At 45.1% G+C, this 21,749-nt stretch overlaps 1 long non-coding RNA gene across 1 annotated transcript; it reads left to right on the top strand.

Annotated features, from left to right (window-relative positions):
* The first annotated feature begins 6,894 nt into the window (after positions 1–6,894).
* Positions 6,895–20,046, top strand: LOC142908212 (uncharacterized). Its single transcript, XR_012931635.1, has 4 exons — positions 6,895–16,253; positions 16,985–17,125; positions 17,917–18,055; positions 18,907–20,046. It is a non-coding gene; the product is annotated as an uncharacterized LOC142908212 (long non-coding RNA).
* The last annotated feature ends 1,703 nt before the right edge of the window (positions 20,047–21,749 follow it).

The following is a 21,749-nucleotide window of genomic DNA, read 5'->3' as shown; positions in this document are numbered from 1 at the left end:
ATGGTGGTGATGGCTGGGTGGGGAGGGGCTGGGTGGGGAGGGGCTGGTCACCCCGTGGTGCCTTTATAAAACTCAATGTTTAACCTACTCACGCCGGCTTGTGCCCGCCCTCACAGTCGGGCATATTTGCGGAATACACCACGCCGCCGTTGACCCTGGCCATTGGCTGAGCAACCCAACGTTCCTACCAGCTCCCTCCGAAGGAATGTGTTTTAGATCATGGAATTCATCAAATGACCCCAGCTGGTCCACTAACGACAAAGAGGCGTGAGACTAATGTTTCCAGGTAAACAAAGTCTTAAATAGCTCTCCAATGTGATTTCGAGATGAACCACGGGTTTGCTCGACACGATGTCTGACGTTCATCTCCACCTACTGGGAGCTTCTTCAGGAACTTTTGTTTCTATCTACACGAGGTGCAATCCGAAAACACTTGGAAGAGCTACACAGCATACATGCCAGAACACATGCAATGATGTCATACGTGTTATTTTCATTTTCAGTATTGTGTGGTAAATCCGTGTGCCAGACTATGTGAACACCACGGTCGAGACAATTGTGAAAAATTCACAGCGATAACCTGAACTGAATGTGAACACACTCTATGTTAAGCATTAGTGAGAGTTTGACAGAGTGCTTGATAGTGTGACAGAATGCGTAAGAGTGAGTGTGTGACAGTGTGTGACAGTGCGTGACAGTGAGTGAGAATGTGGCAGAGTGCATGAGAGAGAGAGTGAGTTAGTGAGAGTGATGATGGGTGGGTTTTGGTGGTGATCGTGGTAATGATGAGAAGTGGTGGTTATGGGTGGGTGGTGGTGTGTTGTGGTGATGATGATGGGTGTTGATGATGATAGGTGATGATGGGTTGTTGAGGATTTTTCTTCACTTTTTCGTCCAGTTCATTAATGCTTATTCATGTGCATGTGGTAGGAAACCAGATTGCCCAGAGAAAGCCCACCTGTGAGGATGACACAATCACATTCTACTTATAGGTCAGCAACCTACTCCACACACCGAAACAAGATTCTCTCCGTTCGATCCACCAACCCTGCCACAATGCCCCCATTGTGCGTTTGCAGGCTCGTCAGCGGCGTCAGTTTGCGTTGTAAGGGGGTCATCGCGTGGCCATGCTGGACGTGTTTGAGGCATTCGTCAAGGTGAGCCCTCACTGCTGCTATTCACAGCGTGTCCTGTGCCATGGGCCTGTATCGTTGTATGACATTGAAAATAATTTGTCCAGGCTTTGATGAGCTGAATCCAGAGAATAATACATGTCATGTATTTTTTTATCATTTATTGTTGAAAGAAATCTATAGCTGCACTGTGCAGAAGTTTAGAACAAATTGGAAGTATTTAGAAAATAAGTCACTTACATTTTTTTTGTGACAGATTCTAGTATTTAAACAGAATCTGTTTTTACAAATCCTTCATGACCCACAAAATGTGTGGGTTTGTGGAAGAGCCATCACCCACAATTCCTATTGATAGCCATTTAATCTTTAAAACGCCAAGTGGGGGCCTTGGGTTATGGGAATTAATTTTCTTTCTACGTGACTTTACCGAAAGAACCAAAGAGTAATTCCTGCAGTCACGAAAGCTCCAAATCAAGTTTTAACCACCTCTACCGGGAAGTTTGAAGTTTGTTTTCTCTCTCTCTGTGTCTCTGTGTCGTCTCTCTCTGCTTGTGTGTCTGTCTTTGTGTCTCCGTGTCTGTGTCTTGTCTCTCTCTCAAATTTCCACTTAACTTCAAATTTAGCAATCTTTGAAAGAACGTAATCAACCAGGCTATACGTTAATTGTGTGTTGACCGACTCTCTGTGTTGCATTGCATTACATTTCCAAATGTTACTAAGTTTGTTTTAAGTGTGTTTTTTCTCTCTTGGTGTGTCCTCGTGTTGTAGTATTTCCTGCAGTCACGAAAGCTCCAAATCTCTCATTGACATGCTAATTTCTCTACCACCCTCTCTCTCTGCCCCCCTCTCTCTCTCTATTTAAGGCTTCGACACAGAGACATTGTTTCTCTGTGTGCCTGTGTGTGTGTCTCTCTGTGTGTCTGTGTTATTTCTCTCTGCTTTTGTGTCTATGCGTCTCCGTGTCTGTGTTTTGTCTCTCTCCCAAATTTATCAATTTTTAAAAGAACGTAATCAACCAAGTAGGGTGTTGACTGTTTTGTTAGCCGACTCTCTGTGTTGTATTGCATTATATGTCTAAGTTTACTAGGTTTGTTTTCTCTTTCATTTGTACCTGATGATGATTGCTTGTGTTGCAATCGAAACGTCGTATGCTATTATTTAATTTATTTTCTTTTCTTTCTACGCGACTTTACCGAAAGAACCAAAGAGTAATTCCTGCAGTCACGAAAGCTTGAAATCAAGTTTCAATATGGGGTTGTAATGTAAGTTTTGAATCAATAAAACCGAATATTTGGAGCACTCTGTTCAATCATGTTTTTTCTGATATCCGTAATAAGTTAAGCGAATTAAACTAGACTCTTGTTTGATGAAAATAACATGTTAGTTAATTCTAGATTTAAAGCTTTCGTGACTGCTAGGATCCATACTCTTTGCTTCTATTGGGTAAAGTCACGTAGGTGTTATTTTATTTTCACCTACGTAACATGTTAGTTCTTTGGGGATTTAGGATAAATTTTAGTGATGACAATTGATGTTGAATCAAGTCAATGTTGGAGATTCTTTTTGACTTTGGAGATTTATCTGATACAAACATGACAATGTCACCAGCAAAGATATTTAATTCTGACTAATTTTAAGTTTAGTACAAAATTATCTATCTCTATATATAAAAAATGGAAATTTGTGATTATGTGTGTCTGTTCAAAATGTTTAGCGTACTTCCCGACATGCAACAAACTTTAAATTTGGCATGTGGGTACTTTCCAGACTGTACACCATGCAAAAATTATAAAAAATACACTTTAGTATATTTTTTTTGGCGGGAGGGGGGGGTGTGTGCTCAATAATGCAAATATTTTTTGCACGGCAAGTGAGTTATGACGTCACATCTGTCATGTGACCCTTACCGGTGTGCGGAAGCGTAACGGAGTGTGCCTGCTGATCGCGGGTAAAGTGAAATACAAATGTGTTGCAGGTCTAAGGCGTTCTTTGCGCAGCATTACTTTATTGTTTCAGTCGTTTACTGCCGTACGCACCCTGAAAGTTGTGTGTGTCTGCAGCAAGCGCGTGTATGTGTACCTATGGGCGCGCGCGCGTGTGGGGGGAGCGGTACTGTAGTGGTTAGCGTGCTGTCTGTGTGTGGGGGAAGTGGTAGTGTAGTGATTAGCATGCTGCGCTACGAACCCGGCGACCCGAGTTTGATTCCCGCTCACGGCCACCACCGGTGACGATTTTTTGAACCGGTCCTGGGCCTCCCCTAGGCCGACTCAGCCTCAAACGAGTAACTGGTGTGTGTGAACATCGCCACTGGGGAGACGAAGGCGGCCGGGCATGGTGAATCCAAGTGCCGGGCGAAGCCGGGTAGTAAAGCTAGTCTATATATATAAAAGGGAAATTTGTGAATGTGTGTCTGTTCAAAATGCTTAGCATACTTCCCAATATGCAACAAACTTGAAATTTGGCATGTGGGTAGCTTCCAGACTGTACATAATGCAAAAAGTATAAAAATAGACTTTTGTATTTTGGTGGGGGGGGGCGCAAAATGGATATATTTTGCACGGCAAGTGAGCGGTGACGTCACATCTGTGATGTCACCCGCATGCGGCAGCGTCACGCAGTGTGCCTGCTGACGTCACGCAAACCCCCCCCCCCTACCCTCCGCATAGGCCGTGTATTAATTCAAGACAAGAATCTAAGTCTCGGTCGAAGCCGGGTAGTAAAGCTAGTTTAAATATAAGAAAATCATTGGACCTAGCATGGAACCTTGTGGAATGCCATTTGTTTTGTTACTTTTTGTGGTCGAGATGTTATTACTATTGTAGGGGACTGTATGTCAGAGGTATGTTTGGGGCACGCATTGCGATACAGTGGATACGTAAGCATGGGAAACTGCAAGGGGAAATATCGGGGAACGCACACGTTGAGTTAATTAACAGCAGGTGGTCTGTCCACGGGGGGGGGGGGGGGGATGGTCTGATTTGGAGCGGGGCCTAAGGAGCCTGAACTCAGTTGGGGGCATAAGGCTGGGACAAGACTGAAGAAAGACGACCAAGGCGGAGTGCAGCTGGGCTAGGTTCAACTGAACTGTTTGTACTGACTACACGGAAATAAAGACTTACCTTGGTTAAAATGAACTCCTCAGGAACGCCTTTACACTTTGTACTTATTTAAGAACGATCTGAGAGGTAACTTAAATAATTTTTTTGTTAAATCTGAAAACCGTAATTGACCAAGTCTTGTGAGTGGAATATAATTTTCAACATACTCTGGCTTTTGAAAAGGCAATGAATATTGCACAGCAGTAGTGCTCTTTTATGCCGTTTACTGATGAGAACATTTAAAATATCCATAGCTGTGGTGGTGCAGTAATCCTCATGAAAAACAGACTTTGCTGTGTAGGAGATTGAGCTTTTAGGCAGCAGTTTGGGATGTAAGTTTTTCGAATATTTAAGTAACTGTTGAAAAAATAAAGATCGGTCTATAATTATTAGGGTCATCTGAAGCCATTTTCATACAGTGGACAAATGAAAGTAGATTTCTACAATAGTGGAAATGCACATTTGGTAATTGAGAGGTTGAAAATGTGAGGGTTTTATAGATGAGATTTGCCACAGCCACAAGTGCAAATGCAGGTAACTCGTCTTCTGCCATTGGATGACGTCTTAATTGACTCTAGCTTATGCAGTACGTTCAGTTCATATATAGGACTAAATGAAGAGTAGAGATGATGACTTTTTCACGAAAAAAATCTAGGGTTGGTGTGTGAAGAGGAAGAAGTGAGTGATGCAAACCGTGGTGTATTTGGATACATTTTGCTCTGGCGTGTTTTGTCAAAGACATAAAATGCGATTTTAATGTCACAATGTCTTGTTTTGTGAACACTTAGATGTATGTATATTATCTTATATTTATAATAATGGTAGATCATTTTTTCCATTGTTTTCAACTAAATTGAAGTTTCATCAGAAGCCTTTTTGCTTATTGTGAATTTAGCATAGTTTGATAGGATGGAAATGTAACGTTTCTTACTTGGCGACTACATCAAATTTTTAGCATTGAAGGAGGTTATTTGACGATGTTGCATTATTCCAGGCTTTTCTCTAGTTTTTTATCATTTCTAGTTTTTTGTTAAATATGGATGGTTACCCTTTATTCTTTACTTGTTTAAGGGGGAATGCACGCCAATGATTTTTAGGAATTGGTTCTTAAAATATGTCCGAGCACTTTCAAAAACTGGAATTTTTGTTCACTTCATTGCAGTCAAAATGTAGAGTGTAATGTATTGATGATTTAAGGTCAAAATGTTTAATTATCATATTGGAATTATTTAATGAGTTGATTTTTGTCATGTTTTAAGACAAATGCCAAAGATAATGGCATGGTCACTGAGATGGTTACCGAAGACTCCCGCTTGAATAGTTACTGGGCTAATTTGTTTGGAGAATATCAAGCATGGATGAAGAATATGATTTTTTTACCTCTTGGGTCTAGTGGTTGAAATAATTTGTTTATTTAGATTGTACTGGTTTGTAAAGTTCAATGCATCATGTGGTAGGATTAGCTAACAATGATGACGTTATCCTGCACTATTTAAGACCGGAAGCAGGTGGATGGCTTCGCTATTCTGCCAAATCGCCCAAAGATGCTGGATATAATTTACAGCAAAACGTCGTACTACTCAAATTGAAAATTTCGTGGATCCACTCTTCAACACACCAGTGCGCTAAAGTTAAATATTTGTCTTTTGTCAATGTGACACATTTTTTTACTGATTGGCCGTGTCGGGTGGTGGAGGGTTGCGACATTTATAAATAACGCGATCTAACCCAAAAACCTTTATTATGAAGAAGCAGTCCACTCTACTGATCCTAAACAGCCCAGTAGCAGCACAAACAGCAGCCAGGGGAGGACCACTCTCGAGTGGGAGCTCATCCCAGGGTCTTGACCGCGATCTGACAGCTGAGCTCGGGCGGGTTGAAGATGCGCATGAGGTCTCCGAGCTGGTGGAGCGGTATGCCGACCATGCAGTTGCTGCTGGAGAAGGGGACGCGCACCTCGGCCACCAGCTGCTCGGCCTTGCCACGCGTGCGGCCCAATGGCGCCTCCACGCTGAAGCCATTGGTGAGCAGCAGCGGCACGAGCACCTGGGCCCTTGACCCCCATGTTGAACACCCCCCACGCTGGGCAGCGTGGCTCCCTTACGCGATCTGTCCCAGTCTCTTATAGGGGGCGGGCAGCGATACGGAGGAAGAGTGGCAGACAACCGAAGAGGAGGAGACTGCTGAAGAGTGGCAAATGATGGAAAAGTTGGATGATGGGGACATGGAGAAGGAGGAATGGGAAGGGATGGAGGAGCTTGAGGTGGTGGTGGATGGAGGAGATGGTGGATAAGACAGAGATGGAGGAGCTGGAGGTGGTGGAGGAGGAGCTGGAGGTGCTGCAGGTAGGGGAGCTCTCGAATCACTCACCCCTCACTCACCCATCACCCAACCATCACCTGCCCTGACTCACCAACCAATCATTCAACCATCACTCACCACTCAACCATCAGCCACCCCTCAACCATCACCCAACAGTCACTCACCCCTCACTCACCAATCGCTCAAACATAACTCACCCCTTACCCCTCACTCACTACTCGCTTAACCATCACGCACTCACCAATCACTCAAGAATCACCCACCCCTAACTCACCCCTCACTCACCCCTCACCCATCACTCACCACTCACTCACCTGCCCCTTTGTCTCTGTGTATGGAGCAGCCCCACCCAAAGCAGCTGTTGGGAGAGCTGCGCAGGGAGGTGACCCAGACTGCGACCATCAACCGTCCAGTGCGCATGCCCCTCGTCAGCAAATTGCCCGAAGGTGATCTCGCCAATAACAATTAATTATAATTTTTATTATTATCAACACGAATAATTTAGCACATTTGGCATTCACGCCCCCTCTTGTTCCGTTCCGGGGATCTTTGTCTTTGTCCCAATTGAGTGATTTCTGGTGTAACTTTTTATATTTGCGCCAAACCTAGACCGTGATGAGTGACGTCCGCGGGATCTTTGACGTCCACTTCCAAGTGAGCGGCGCAGGCCATTTTGCTACCGTGTGTGGAGTATTATCGGCCAAACGTCAAATTGCTACAAAGGTCACCTGGCAAGTGACTCGGCAGTCGGGGTCCCACACAGGAACATGCCCCCCCGGCCCCACCATTCCCTGCCGCGAAAGCACGGACAGGAGCCTCGTGAGACACGTTGAGGCTTTCCTGGGTAAACGAGCATCTTCATTAACAATACAGTAGAATTTCGATTTAAAGCTTTCGTGACTGCAAGGATTCATCTTCTTTGGTTCTTTCGGTAAAGTCACGTAGAATGAGAATAAAATAGTAAATTGATAAAATAAAATAACACAATAATATTCTCACGACGTTTCGGCCACAACACAAGCGGCCTTCATCAGGTGACGGGACGAGACTGTCTGGTAGGACAGCGCTGGAGTGAAAAAAGCCATGTTCAGATCACGACCTTTAAGCTGTGTCAGAAGAAACAAAGCACCTTGACAAAGGAATTAGCATATAATTTAGCATTGAAATGGCCGAGTGATTGGCTTGTGACTGGTCACAGAAATGGCTATGTTAAAGTTAAAGCATACACATCCGCAGAGGCACCCCTTGACAAAGGAATTAGCATAGAATTTAGCATTGAAATAGCTAAGTTAAAGCATGCACATCCGCAGAGGCACCCCTTGACAAAGGAATTAGCATAGAATTTAGCATTGAAATAGCTGAGTGATTAGCTTGTAACTGGTCACAGAAATAGCTATGTTTAAAGTCAGAGCATACACATTCACCGAGGCACCTAGTACAAATCAAACAGGAGAATTTAGCATTGAAATAACTAGGTGAATTTAGCATTGAAATAACTGAGTGATTAGCTAGTGACTGGTCACAGAAATGGCTATGTTGAAGTCAAGGTCTACACATCTGAGCTATTCACAGTAACTGGGTATACAATACAATGTATAATGAATACTACATAGTGAACCAATAAAAAACTAAAATATAAATTACCTTCATGTTATCAATAAACTCTATATTCTCCAATCAGCTAAGCTACCAACAATAAGTCGTTATATATCACAATGCTATATGGCGAAAAAAAAATGGGTGGATTCTTACCCTCAACTTTAGCAACACGGATAGCTACGGGCCCCGTTCAGACGGACGAGTTCATCCAAGGTCGGAACAGAGGAGGGGGAGAGAGACAGCTGCGAGGCGCTATTATACTCCATGTTGTAAACCATACCATTAACCGTGGTGTGAGAGGTATTAAGAGTCAATGCTGGTGAAAGAGCTGCGGTCTGAAGGTCATCGTAAAATACAATTAATTAAGAACGGAAATGGTTTAAAACATCTTTCCAATGGTTACTAAGCCAGAATCCATCTTCTCGGTTGAAATTGTCTCTGTGCTTGTATATGTGAATGGCCTCATGAACGAATCTCTCATGGTAGCCGGTTGGTTTGCAAAGAACCTCCGTCTTGGAGAAGTCAATGTCATGTGAGCCCACTGAATTATAACAGTGATCTGCCACGGCAGAGGAGTTCGTCCTACCGTGTTTCAAGTCTGCTTCATGTTCACGGATGCGGTCCGAGATATGTCGTTTGGTTTCTCCAATGTAGCTACTACCACAGAGGCACTTTAGTTTGTAAATGCCCGGGTACTGTATGTCTGGAACAGCATCTTTTACAGATGGAACTAGATCACGGATTTTATGTATTGTGTTGAATCAGACCTGGATCTTGTGTTTATTCAGGATTTTGGAGATATTTTTAGTGACCCCTGCAATGTAGGGTAAGGTGATGGTTTTGAGTGGCTCCACAAGAGAATCCTTCTTCATGACTGGAGTGATGGCTTTGCGGATTGTGTAGTCGGAGTAACCATTAGCCCTGAGAGCCTGGTGTACGTGCTTGAGTTCACTGGTAATGTGTTCCTGGTCGGAAATGCATTGGGCTCTATGGTATAGAGTCTTGATGAGGGAGTTCTTCTGGGATGGATTGGTGGTGGGAATCCGGTTTCAAGTAAGCATCTGCATGGGTGGCTTTCCTGTAGACAGAGTGGCTCATTGAACCATCATGTCTCCTTTTAATTAAGACATCCAAAAAGGGTAGTTTGCCATCTTTTTCGACCTCCATGGTAAATCTGATGGCTGGGTGTATGGAATTGATGTGGTTGAGGAATTGGTCTAGAGCAGGCTGGCCATGTGGCCAGATGACAAAGGTGTCATCCACGTACCTCTTCCATAAGGTCGGGCGTAGAGTGGCAGTCTGGATGGCGTCATTTTCAAAATTTTCCATGAATACGTTGGCTACAACCGGAGATAGGGGGGAGCCCATTGGGGTGCCCTCAGTTTGTTTGTAGAAAGTTCCATACCAGGTGAAGTATGTGTTGGTTAAGCAATGTCTCACCAGGGGGGGTACATCAGTGTGCAGTCCTTGATGAACCAGGTCTTCAATGATAGCGATGGTGTCAGGTACCGGGACTTTGGTGAACAAGGACACCACATCAAAACTGACAAGCAGGTCGTCTGGGGACAGGGAAATGCCTTTGATTGTCGATACCAGGTGAGTAGAATTTAGTACCACAGAGGTGGTTTTTCCAGTGAAAGTTCGCAGTATATCAGCAAGAAAACGTGCCAGTTTATAGGTGGGGGAGTTGATAGTAGAGACGATGGGACGAAGGGGTGTATCGTCTTTGTGTATCTTTATATAATCTTGTTGGTCTGGCAGCAGAGGGTTTCAACGAGAACTGTTTGGTCTCATCAATTAATGCTGTTGAATCAGAGATGATTTTGTTCGTTTTGGTAACCAGGCTGTTGGTGGGATCTCTTTTTATTTTTGTATAGCTGCCATCGTTGAGTAGTTCTTGAATTTTGTTGTTATATTCTGTTTTGTCCATGATGACAGTGGCATTGCCCTTGTCGGCTGAGAGGACGACAATATCATCCCTCTTTTTTAATTGAGATAATTCAAAACGTTCGTCTTTGCTGATGTTGCTGGGTGGCAACTTAGCGTTTTTGAGGGTTGCAGCGATTTCAGATCTTGCTACGTCTGCAGCGATGGGACTCAAGCCCTTGAGTGCAACTTCGACATGGGCAATGATATCATTAACCGGTAAGTGTCTCGGTGTGACAGCAAAGTTTAGACCGTTAGCTAAAACGGATTTCAGACCATCAGAAATGGAACTGTTACTGCGATTAATTACGACTTTGTTGACGTCTATCTTTTCGGTGTGTGGGTCCGATTTTTTGCTGGAGAGGTGATTGAATTTGGAAATCAAATTTTCCCTACATTTGGTCGACATAGTGGCAGCCGAAGAGGTAGTCATATTGTCTACATGTTCCCAATCCGATGTAGACATTGTTGCTGTCAATGTTAAGTGTGATTTGTAGAGTGTCTTGCCTAACTGGTCGAGTTCGGTGCGTGTAAGTCTGATTTTTTCTGAGATAAGAGCGAAGCTAGTTCTAGCTAGAATTCGTTTTGCATTGAGAGAAGTTGCAACAGCAGAGGTTAGTGTAAATGCGGTTGGTATTACCTTAGAGTCGCGGCATCTCTTCAGAAAGGTGAGAGACTCGATTAGTTGAGCCTTCTTATCCCGGAGTCTGAATGATCTCAAGGATGTGTGAAATCCCTCCCCGTAGAGGCGGTTAAATTTCGATTTAAAGCTTTCGTGACTGCAAGGATTCATCTTAATGGGTTCTTTCGGTAAAGTCACGTAGAATGAGAATAAAATAATAAATTGATAAAATAAAATAACACAATAATATTCTCACGACGTTTCGGCCACAACACAAGCGGCCTTCATCAGGTGACGGGACGAGACTGTCTGGTAGGACAGCGCTGGAGTGAAAAAAGCCATGTTCAGATCAAGACCGTTAAGCTGTGTCAGAAGAAACAAAGCACCTTGACAAAGGAATTAGCATATAATTTAGCATTGAAATGGCCGAGTGATTAGCTTGTGACTGGTCACAGAAATGGCTATGTTCAAGTTAAAGCATACACATCCGCAGAGGCACCCCTTGACAAAGGAATTAGCATAGAATTTAGCATTGAAATAGCTAAGTTAAAGCATGCACATCCGCAGAGGCACCCCTTGACAAAGGAATTAGCATAGAATTTAGCATTGAAATAGCTGAGTGATTATCTTGTAACTGGTCACAGAAATAGCTATGTTTAAAGTCAGAGCATACACATTCACCGAGGCACCTAGTACAAATCAAACAGGAGAATTTAGCATTGAAATAACTAGGTGAATTTAGCATTGAAATAACTGAGTGATTAGCTAGTGACTGGTCACAGAAATGGCTATGTTGAAGTCAAGGTCTACACATCTGAGCTATTCACAGTAACTGGGTATACAATACAATGTATAATGAATACTACATAGTGAACCAATAAAAAACTAAAATATAAATTACCTTCATGTTATCAATAAACTCTATATTCTCCAATCAGCTAAGCTACCAACAATAAGTCGTTATATATCACAATGCTATATGGCGAAAAAAAAATGGGTGGATTCTTACCCTCAACTTTAGCAACACGGATAGCTACGGGCCCCGTTCAGACGGACGAGTTCATCCAAGGTCGGAACAGAGGAGGGGGAGAGAGACAGCTGCGAGGCGCTATTATACTCCATGTTGTAAACCATACCATTAACCGTGGTGTGAGAGGTATTAAGAGTCAATGCTGGTGAAAGAGCTGCGGTCTGAAGGTCATCGTAAAACACAATTAATTAAGAACGGAAATGGTTTAAAACATCTTTCCAATGGTTACTAAGCCAGAATCCATCTTCTCGGTTGAAATTGTCTCTGTGCTTGTATATGTGAATGGCCTCATGAACGAATCTCTCATGGTAGCCGGTTGGTTTGCAAAGAACCTCCGTCTTGGAGAAGTCAATGTCATGTGAGCCCACTGAATTATAACAGTGATCTGCCACGGCAGAGGAGTTCGTCCTACCGTGTTTCAAGTCTGCTTCATGTTCACGGATGCGGTCCGAGATATGTCGTTTGGTTTCTCCAATGTAGCTACTACCACAGAGGCACTTTAGTTTGTAAATGCCCGGGTACTGTATGTCTGGAACAGCATCTTTTACAGATGGAACTAGATCACGGATTTTATGTATTGTGTTGAATCGGACCTGGATCTTGTGTTTATTCAGGATTTTGGAGATCTTTTTAGTGACCCCTGCAATGTAGGGTAAGGTGATGGTTTTGAGTGGCTCCACAAGAGAATCCTTCTTCATGACTGGAGTGATGGCTTTGCGGATTGTGTAGTCGGAGTAACCATTAGCCCTGAGAGCCTGGTGTACGTGCTTGAGTTCACTGGTAATGTGTTCCTGGTCGGAAATGCATTGGGCTCTATGGTATAGAGTCTTGATGAGGGAGTTCTTCTGGGATGGATGGTGGTGGGAATCCGGTTTCAAGTAAGCATATGTATGGGTGGCTTTCCTGTAGACAGAGTGGCTCATTGAACCATCATGTCTCATTTTAATTAAGACATCCAAAAATGGTAGTTTGCCATCTTTTTCGACCTCCATGGTAAATCTGATGGCTGGGTGTATAGAATTGATGTGGTCACGGAATTGGTCTAGAGCAGGCTGGCCATGTGGCCAGATGACAAAGGTGTCATCCACGTACCTCTTCCATAAGGTCGGGCGTAGAGTGGCAGTCTGGATGGCGTCAGTTTCAAAATTTTCCATGAATACGTTGGCTACAACCGGAGATAGGGGGGAGCCCATTGGGGTGCCCTTAGTTTGTTTGTAGAAAGTTCCATTCCAGGTGAAGTATGTGTTGGTTAAGCAATGTCTCACCAGGGGGGGTACATCAGTGTGCAGTCCTTGATGAACCAGGTCTTCAATGATAGCGATGGTGTCAGGTACCGGGACTTTGGTGAACAAGGACACCACATCAAAACTGACAAGCAGGTCGTCTGGGGACAGGGAAATGCCTTTGATTGTCGATACCAGGTGAGTAGAATTTAGTACCGCAGAGGTGGTTTTTCCAGTGAAAGGTCGCAGTATATCAGCAAGAAAACGTGCCAGTTTATAGGTGGGGGAGTTGATAGTAGAGACGATGGGACGAAGGGGTGTATCTTCTTTGTGTATCTTTATATAATCTTGTTGGTCTGGCAGCAGAGGGTTTCAACGAGAACTGTTTGGTCTCATCAATTAATGCTGTTGAATCAGAGATGATTTTGTTCGTTTTGGTAACCAGGCTGTTGGTGGGATCTCTTTTTATTTTTGTATAGCTGCCATCGTTGAGTAGTTCTTGAATTTTGTTGTTATATTCTGTTTTGTCCATGATGACAGTGGCATTGCCCTTGTCGGCTGAGAGGACGACAATATCATTCCTCTTTTTTAATTGAGATAATTCAAAACGTTCGTCTTTGCTGATGTTGCTGGGTGGCAACTTAGCGTTTTTGAGGGTTGCAGCGATTTCAGATCTTGCTACGTCTGCAGCGATGGGACTCAAGCCCTTGAGTGCAACTTCGACATGGGCAATGATATCATTAACCGGTAAGTGTCTCGGTGTGACAGCAAAGTTTAGACCGTTAGCTAAAACGGATTTCAGACCATCAGAAATGGAACTGTTACTGCGATTAATTACGACTTTGTTGACGTCTATCTTTTCGGTGTGTGGGTCCGATTTTTTGCTGGAGAGGTGATTGAATTTGGAAATCAAATTGTCCCTACATTTGGTCGACATAGTGGCAGCCGAAGAGGTAGTCATATTGTCTACATGTTCCCAATCCGATGTAGACATTGTTGCTGTCAATGTTAAGTGTGATTTGTAGAGTGTCTTGTCTAACTGGTCGAGTTCGGTGCGTGTAAGCCTGATTTTTTCTGAGAAGAGCGAAGCTAGTTCTAGCTAGAATTCGTTTTGCATTGAGAGAAGTTGCAACAGCAGAGGGTAGTGTAAATGCGGTTGGTATTACCTTAGAGTCGCGGCATCTCTTCAGAAAGGTGAGAGACTCGATTAGTTGAGCCTTCTTATCCCGGAGTCTGTTGAATGATCTTAAGGATGTGTGAAATCCCTCCCCGTAGAGGCGGTTAAATTTCGATTTAAAGCTTTCGTGACTGCAAGGATTCATCTTCTTTGGTTCTTTCGGTAAAGTCACGTAGAATGAGAATAAAATAGTAAATTGATAACATAAAATAACACTAATATTCTCACGACGTTTCGGCCACAACACAAGCGGCCTTCATCAGGTGAAGGCACGAGACTGTCTGGTAGGACAGCGCTGGAGTGAAAAAAGCCACGTTCAGATCATGACCTTTAAGCTGTGTCAGAAGAAACAATGCGCCTTGACAAAGGAATTAGCATATAATTTAGCATTGAAATGGCCGAGTGATTAGCTTGTGACTGGTCACAGAAATGGCTATGTTAAAGTTAAAGCATACACATCTGCAGAGGCACCCCTTGACAAAGGAATTAGCATAGAATTTAGCATTGAAATAGCTAAGTTAAAGCATACACATCCGCAGAGGCACCCCTTGACAAAGGAATTAGCATAGAATTTAGCATTGAAATAGCTGAGTGATTAGCTTGTAACTGGTCACAGAAATAGCTATATTTAAAGTCAGAGCATACACATTCACCGAGGCACCTAGTACAAATCAAACAGGAGAATTTAGCATTGAAATAACTGAGTGATTAGCTAGTGACTGGTCACAGAAATGGCTATGTTGAAGTCAAGGTCTACACATCTGAGCTATTCACAGTAACTGGGTATACAATACAATGTATAATGAATACTACATAGTGAACCAATAAAAAACTAAAATATAAATTACCTTAATGTTATCAATAAACTCTATATTCTCCAATCAGCTAAGCTACCAACAATAAGTCGTTATATATCACAATGCTATATGGCGAAAAAAAATGGGTGGATTCTTACCCTCAACTTTAGCAACACGGATAGCTACAGGCCCCGTTCAGACGGACGAGTTAATCCAAGGTCGGAACAGAGGAAGGGGAGAGAGACAGCTGCGAGGCGCTATTATACTCCATGTTGTAAACCATACCATTAACCGTGGTGTGAGAGGTATTAAGAGTCAATGCTGGTGAAAGAGCTGCGGTCTGAAGGTCATCATAAAATACAATTAATTAAGAACGGAAATGGTTTAAAACATCTTTCCAATGGTTACTAAGCCAGAATCCATCTTCTCGGTTGAAATTGTCTCTGTGCTTGTATATGTGAATGGCCTTATGAACGAATCTCTCATGGTAGCCGGTTGGTTTGCAAAGAACCTCCGTCTTGGAGAAGTCAATGTCATGTGAGCCCACTGAATTATAACAGTGATCTGCCACGGCAGAGGAGTTCGTCCTACCGTGTTTCAAGTCTGCTTTATGTTCACGGATGCGGTCCGAGATATGTCGTTTGGTTTCTCCAATGTAGCTACTACCAAGTACTGTTAGCGAGCACCTATGAAGGCCCACACGTCTTATGTGCGGGTGGTGTGGCCAGCAGCACATGCCGGTTGCCTTTGTCTCCCCAGTGTTGATGTTTACACTCTGCTCCAGGTATTCATTTATGGCTGAGTTGACCTAGGGGGTGCCCAGGACCGGTTCAGGTATTCGCCACATGCACTCACACTCTGTAGAGCAGGGGGAGAACACACAAATTTCACACAGAAAGGGGTGCTTGGGTCAAGAATCAAACCCAGAATCCCTTCCTTGCAGTGAAGCGTGAGTGTTACCACTGCACCACCCTGCCACCCAAATTTCATCTGACGCTCTGTTATCCGGCACAGCAGACGAGAGCACTTCAAGAATCAAGACATATCATCTTTCACTATAATTGACAAAGCGAGGCTTATTCTACAGCCAGTGTTCTGATCGCAGCATGGATTTGGTCTCTGTTTTCTTTGTCTAATGAGCACTGAATGAGCGTTGATTAATCGTCATACGATTATGTGACTGTTGCAGGTCAAACACGAGCACCTGTACTTCAGGTATGAGCTGCTGCGCAGGATTGGCCAGAGAGGTTTCGGCCAGGTCCTGCAGTGCGTGGACCACAAGACCAACACCCAGGGGGCCATCAAGATATTCAGAAATGCATTCAGGTGAAACTTCAAAGTGGCACGCATCACAATGAGGCTGTCATCGTTCATTTTACTATCGTGGGCAGCTGGGTGACAGCGCAGTGGTTAGTTACACTTATGCCTCATAGCAAGTAGTGTCTCATAGCAAGAAGATCCAGGGTTCAAATCCTGACCAGGGTGCTTCACTCATCGAGTTTGTATGAATTCGACCCTGTTCTAGATGGGTTTCCTCTGCATTCTCCAGTGACTTCCCACACTTACACGCAATGTAAGCGGTGTTGGCCAAACATTCCAATGCTGAAAATTACCCACAATTGACTCAACTGGGATCGCACATGACCAACATGACCCCTGACTGTGAACCTGTTGCACAAGGTGTCCATGAGACATCGTGCCTTCCTTCGTTGAAGCCTTGCGCTATTCTTTGTCATGGAATCACTCTGGATTGGCCGGTATCACTCAGTTGCTTTCACAGACACATAAGCGGCTCAGCCATGGTTCGGCTCAGCTCATGGAAATTCTGTGCATGCCTAGGACCGTGTTCCGAGCCAGCATGGCTTTTGAGCCGCAGAGGTTGGGAAACTGTTGGCACTGGCTCCCCTCCTGGCTGTTGCTGCCTTCATGCTTGTCTCTGGTTCCTCGGCCATCTGCGGAGTTATCTGTCTTCAAAAGCGAGTGACAACCGTGTGGTGCATCACACATCCACGTTATTGCTGATCATGATTGATAAATGGGGTCCTTCCTCTGTGCAGCGTCTCGGAGAACCAGGAGAAGGAGCTGTTAATTCTGTTCGAGCTGCAGAGCAGCGACGATGAGTACAACGGCAACGTCGTCAAACTTCTCCACTCCTTCCACTTTTGGAGGCACAACTTCATTGTCATGGAGTTCATGAGGTACCTACCGCAAATCCGCTAGGGTCCTCTATTTGACTTGCTCGTGATACCACACATTATGATCACACTGACGCTGCCACGTTACTGGAGGAATCCGATGAGCTGTAAAGCTCTTTTTTACAGATGTCCAGTAGGGGCGGGTAAGAACTTTACAACAACAAACAATACAACACACACGATAGGAGTGCAAAGTAAAAGAAAGGTAAACAAATCACCCAAACACGTAAAAATATACAACTAAACCATCCCCACAACTCCCTTTTCTCCAGCAGCCCTGCCCACTTTTACATTGCCATCCCCCCTCAACTGGCAGGGTGACACACTTGTGCCTTAGAGTAAGAAATACTCAATATTAGTGCTCACCCTTTATCTGGTTTTCATAGGTGGTCACCGCCATACTCCGGGTAAGGTACAGACATGGAGCGTGCCTGTGACCACAATACGAAAAAGACTGCGATTGTTTTCTCACTCAGGTTCCTTTCTGTGTGCAGTTTGTATGTTCTCCTCTGCTTATGCATGGGTTTCTCTCTGGCTTCTCAGGTTTCTTTCTGCAGCTAAAACTAAGCCACACAATGTTACTGGGAATGGCCAAGCATCCCAAATGCTGAAAAATTCCCTGCAAATTTCTCCCTCGGAATTACACACAGCAACATCGCCTACCACTCTGACAAATTTAGCTGGACCCTCTTGAACAAGAGTCTTGAGACTCGGTGAGGGTTTGCGTGGGGGACAAGCAGAATAACAACATTTCACAGGATACCACTGACTTTGTATTGTTACCTATTTCACAGGTGCAGTCTCCACAATGTCATAAAAGTGGCGGGAGTCTGCAGGTTGAATATTGGCTTGGTGAAAAAATACACCAAGTCAATCCTCAAATGCCTGAGCCACCTCCGTGACAAGAGGATCATTCATGGAGACCTCAAGCCGGTAAGTGGACACGATGGGCAGCACAACTCCAGTTTAACATTGCGCTGCTATGAGAGCCTCACCGCAGAGAAGAGCGACCACATCAATCAAATAGTAAATTTGTTAACTCTGTTAATCTGTCTGCAGCGGGAGAGTCATGATCAAATCTGCTTATGATGATCCAATATGAATAATGACACTTTCGTGTAAAGTTGTGGTGCTATTGGGGACTCACCAGAGAGAAAAGCGGCCACATCGAGCAAAGAATTGCAGCACATTTGGAGAGACAACCCAAAGGAAAAAGCACGATTTGAAAATGCACATTACCATCCAGCGACTTCTGTGGTGCTATTTGAATACTGTCAAATGCAAAACGCAATGGAAAGCATTGCTAAATCCATGCTGTGTATTTGATTTGCTTAATCGTTAACTCGCACTCACAGCTCTCAGCTTCGGGTTTCATGTAACAGCTTCTTTACGTGCAATATGTAACATGAATCTCATCTTATCACATTTAAAAGGGGCACCTCGAGTGGCAGCCATGAGAAAAAAATACTTCCTTTTCTAAAGTCAACAGACCTTTACCTCATTGGACACCTTTTAAATGAGCCATCCTCTGCTTCCCGAAATTTTGATTATCGTAACCTCTGAGCGTGAACGACTTCTGCCGCTCTTCATCTAGGGCAGGGATCGGTAACCTGCATCTCCGTAGCCGCGTGCGGCTCTTTAAGGACTGCTTCGTAACGTTATTTATTCCGGACCACCGTCTCGTATTCACCACACAGTGTATTACGGCTCTTGAAAGATTTGAGTTTTTTTTACCGAATAAAAAAAAAATCTCTTGTTATTTTCGTTACCGACCCCTGGTCTAGGGCAACATCTTGGTCAAGGACCCCGTGGCTGGGACCGTGCGGGTAACGGACTTTGGTTGCAGCTTCCATGAGACTTCTCAGAGAAAGTGACCTCAACTGCATGCATGGGTATGTGTGTCGGTGTACGAGCGGTGGTGTAGCGGTTAGCGTGCTGAGTTACGAACCTGGCTACCCGAGTTCAATTCCCGCTCATGAGCAACACAAGTCGGGAGCCATTCCCTGTTCATCTTGGAGTGCGACAGGCAGCTCATCTGGCTCCTACATTGTTCACATCATCTTCGACCACATAGTTCGAGAAGCCTTCCATGGCTGTACCTGTGGAATTTTAATCTGGTACAGATACAATGGGTTAACCATGTTATGCACAGTGATTACCTGGTGGTTGCTGCATACTGATGAGTTGGAGGTTCTGCTGATGAACCTGCAGCATGCCACTAAGAGATAGGCCTTACCATCAGCCCCACCAAATTAAGCACCTGGAGAAGTGTCCATACTTGGGCAGTGTGCTTATGACCTACTCCAGTTGGGCAGCAGAGATCTCCCTCCGAATCAGTCGAGCGGCATTGTCTTTGGATCAACTGCTTAACGCTGTGTGGAGCTACCTGGTCTGTTACTCCACACGAAGATCCCGGTATTTTCGGCAACAGTTTTGCCCTCCCTTCTCCTTGCTTGCGGAATGTGGACCCCTCTCATAGAATATCTTCACTGGTTCGAAATTATCAGGATGACCTGCCTATGATCCATATTGTGTTTAACCAGGCTGGCTTGTGCGAGGAGCACACAAATCCTTGAAAGATCGGACGGTTAGAGGCAACATGTTTATTAACAATTGCTACGATACAGCACGTAGCGAACCCTAACACTTGAAGGGGTAACGGCCCCTTCACCCGCTGCCTAAGGAGGTACTGCCTCCGGACTGGCGTGCCCTACTATTGGGGCTATGGTCTCTGGATCCTCCGGCTAAGGGTGACCTAGGGGAGGCTATTCTGACCTGACCCAGCCAAGGTACAGGTCCCGACCACTGGGCCGTTCCGTCCCGGCCCTTACCAGGATGTTGGGCCCCGAGGGTTCCAGGGTTGCACCACTGGCCCACTCAGACGCGGCCCTTACAAGGACGGTGGGTCAGGGGAGTCCCAGGGTCCTGGCTAGCTGGTCTTCAGTCTTCAACTGGCTCGACCCTTCCAGAGGTCTGGCTTTTATACAGCTCCGGAGGCGTGCCCACCCCCGGCCACGCCTCCCTTCCAGAGAGTTCCAAGGGGGGTCCCGAGGGATCCCAGCACACCCCGCAGCCCCCCCCCCCCCTCCCCCCTTGCCTCGGAGCTGGGGAATCTAGCGGCCCCTATTCCGGTCCGAGGTATTGCCCCTGGTGGACCCTGTCTGCAGCTGCAGGTAAGTAGTGCGACCCATTTAGTATATATAGCTCTAATTGAAGTGCTACACATGCCCAGGCAGTTTCTGTTTCGCCGGATAGAGGGGGTTAAACAGACACGGCACGGCCTGGAGAAGAGATGGAATGTTGCAATATGGGAAGGATGTGAAGCTGAGTAGACTTGCTTAAGACTCGCAATGTCATGAAGAACGCTATTGGGCAGTTGGAGGCAGTTACCCTCCAACAACAGAGGGCAGAAGAGCGACACGACAATGAGCAGAGTGTCGAGTCACTAAAATGCAGCAAGTTGGCATGGTATACAGGAGGTTATGGGTACGATCCCGATCCTGATGTTTGTATGTTTGGAGTTTCCATACATTTCTCTCCTTGGTCACATGAATTTTTCTCTGGGTCCTCCGATTTTTCCCTCTAAATTTAGAAACATGCTTTTAGAGTGTTTGGCTGCTATACATTTGCACATGATAAGCAAATTCGCTGAGCTATCATTTGTAGCCAGATCGCTTCTGAAAAAGTATCTAAGTAGCTCAGTGGGCCTTACCTAGTAAAATAAAAATAAAAGTCTTCTGTCCTGTGACCTGTCAGCGAGCCTTTGGCACTGCACGTGATCTCGGAGTGCACCTGGCCTGGCACAAGCACCCTGGTGATGTCACCGCCACTGAGGGACGAATGGCAGCTGTTGTTGCTGTGTGTGAGTGTGTGTGGTTGTGTGTGTGTATGCACACACGATAGTGTGGCGGTTAGCGCGCTGCGCTATGAACCTGGCGACCCGAGTTCGATTCCCGCTCACGGCCAACACCAGTGACGATTATCTGAACCGGTCCCGGGCCTCCCCTAGGTCGACTCAGCCTCAAATGAGTACCTGGTGCGGTGTGTAAACATTGCCACTAGGGAGACAAAGGCGGTCGGGCGTGGTGCTGGCCACCCACCCCCTCGTGTACCTTTCCGGCCTTCATAGGTGCTCGCTAACAGCACTTGCCCCTACAGTCTGTTAAGGCTATATGGGGGATCTTTGTTTGTATGCAAGCATGTGTGTGGGGAGTGGTAATATAGCAGTCATTGTGCTGCGCTATGAAACCATTATCCTCAATTCGATTCAACACCAGTGACGATTATCGGAACCGATGATGGGCCTCCGCTCGCTCCACTCAGCCTTCAATGAGTACCCACCTACCTTACCTTAAAGGGCCACCCACGTTACCTTAACAGGCCACCCACCTTACCTTAACGGGCCACCCACCCACCTTACCTTAAAGGGCCACCCACCTACCTTACCATAACTTGCCACCTACATTACCTTAATGGGCCACCTACCTTAACGGGCAACTTACCTTAACGGGCAACCAACCTTACCTTAAGGGGTCACCTACCGTCCTTACCGGGCCACCAACCTTACCTTAACGGGCCACGTAGCTTAACGGGCCACTTAGCTTAACGGGCCCCCCATTTACCTTAC

The sequence above is a fragment of the Petromyzon marinus genome, assembly GCF_048934315.1.
Source record: "Petromyzon marinus isolate PM22_M1 ecotype Great Lakes invasive population chromosome 76 unlocalized genomic scaffold, UKy_Petmar_22M1.pri1.0 chr76_unloc.3, whole genome shotgun sequence".
Lineage (NCBI taxonomy): Eukaryota > Metazoa > Chordata > Hyperoartia > Petromyzontiformes > Petromyzontidae > Petromyzon > Petromyzon marinus.
This window is presented reverse-complemented; position numbering and strand designations above follow the sequence as displayed.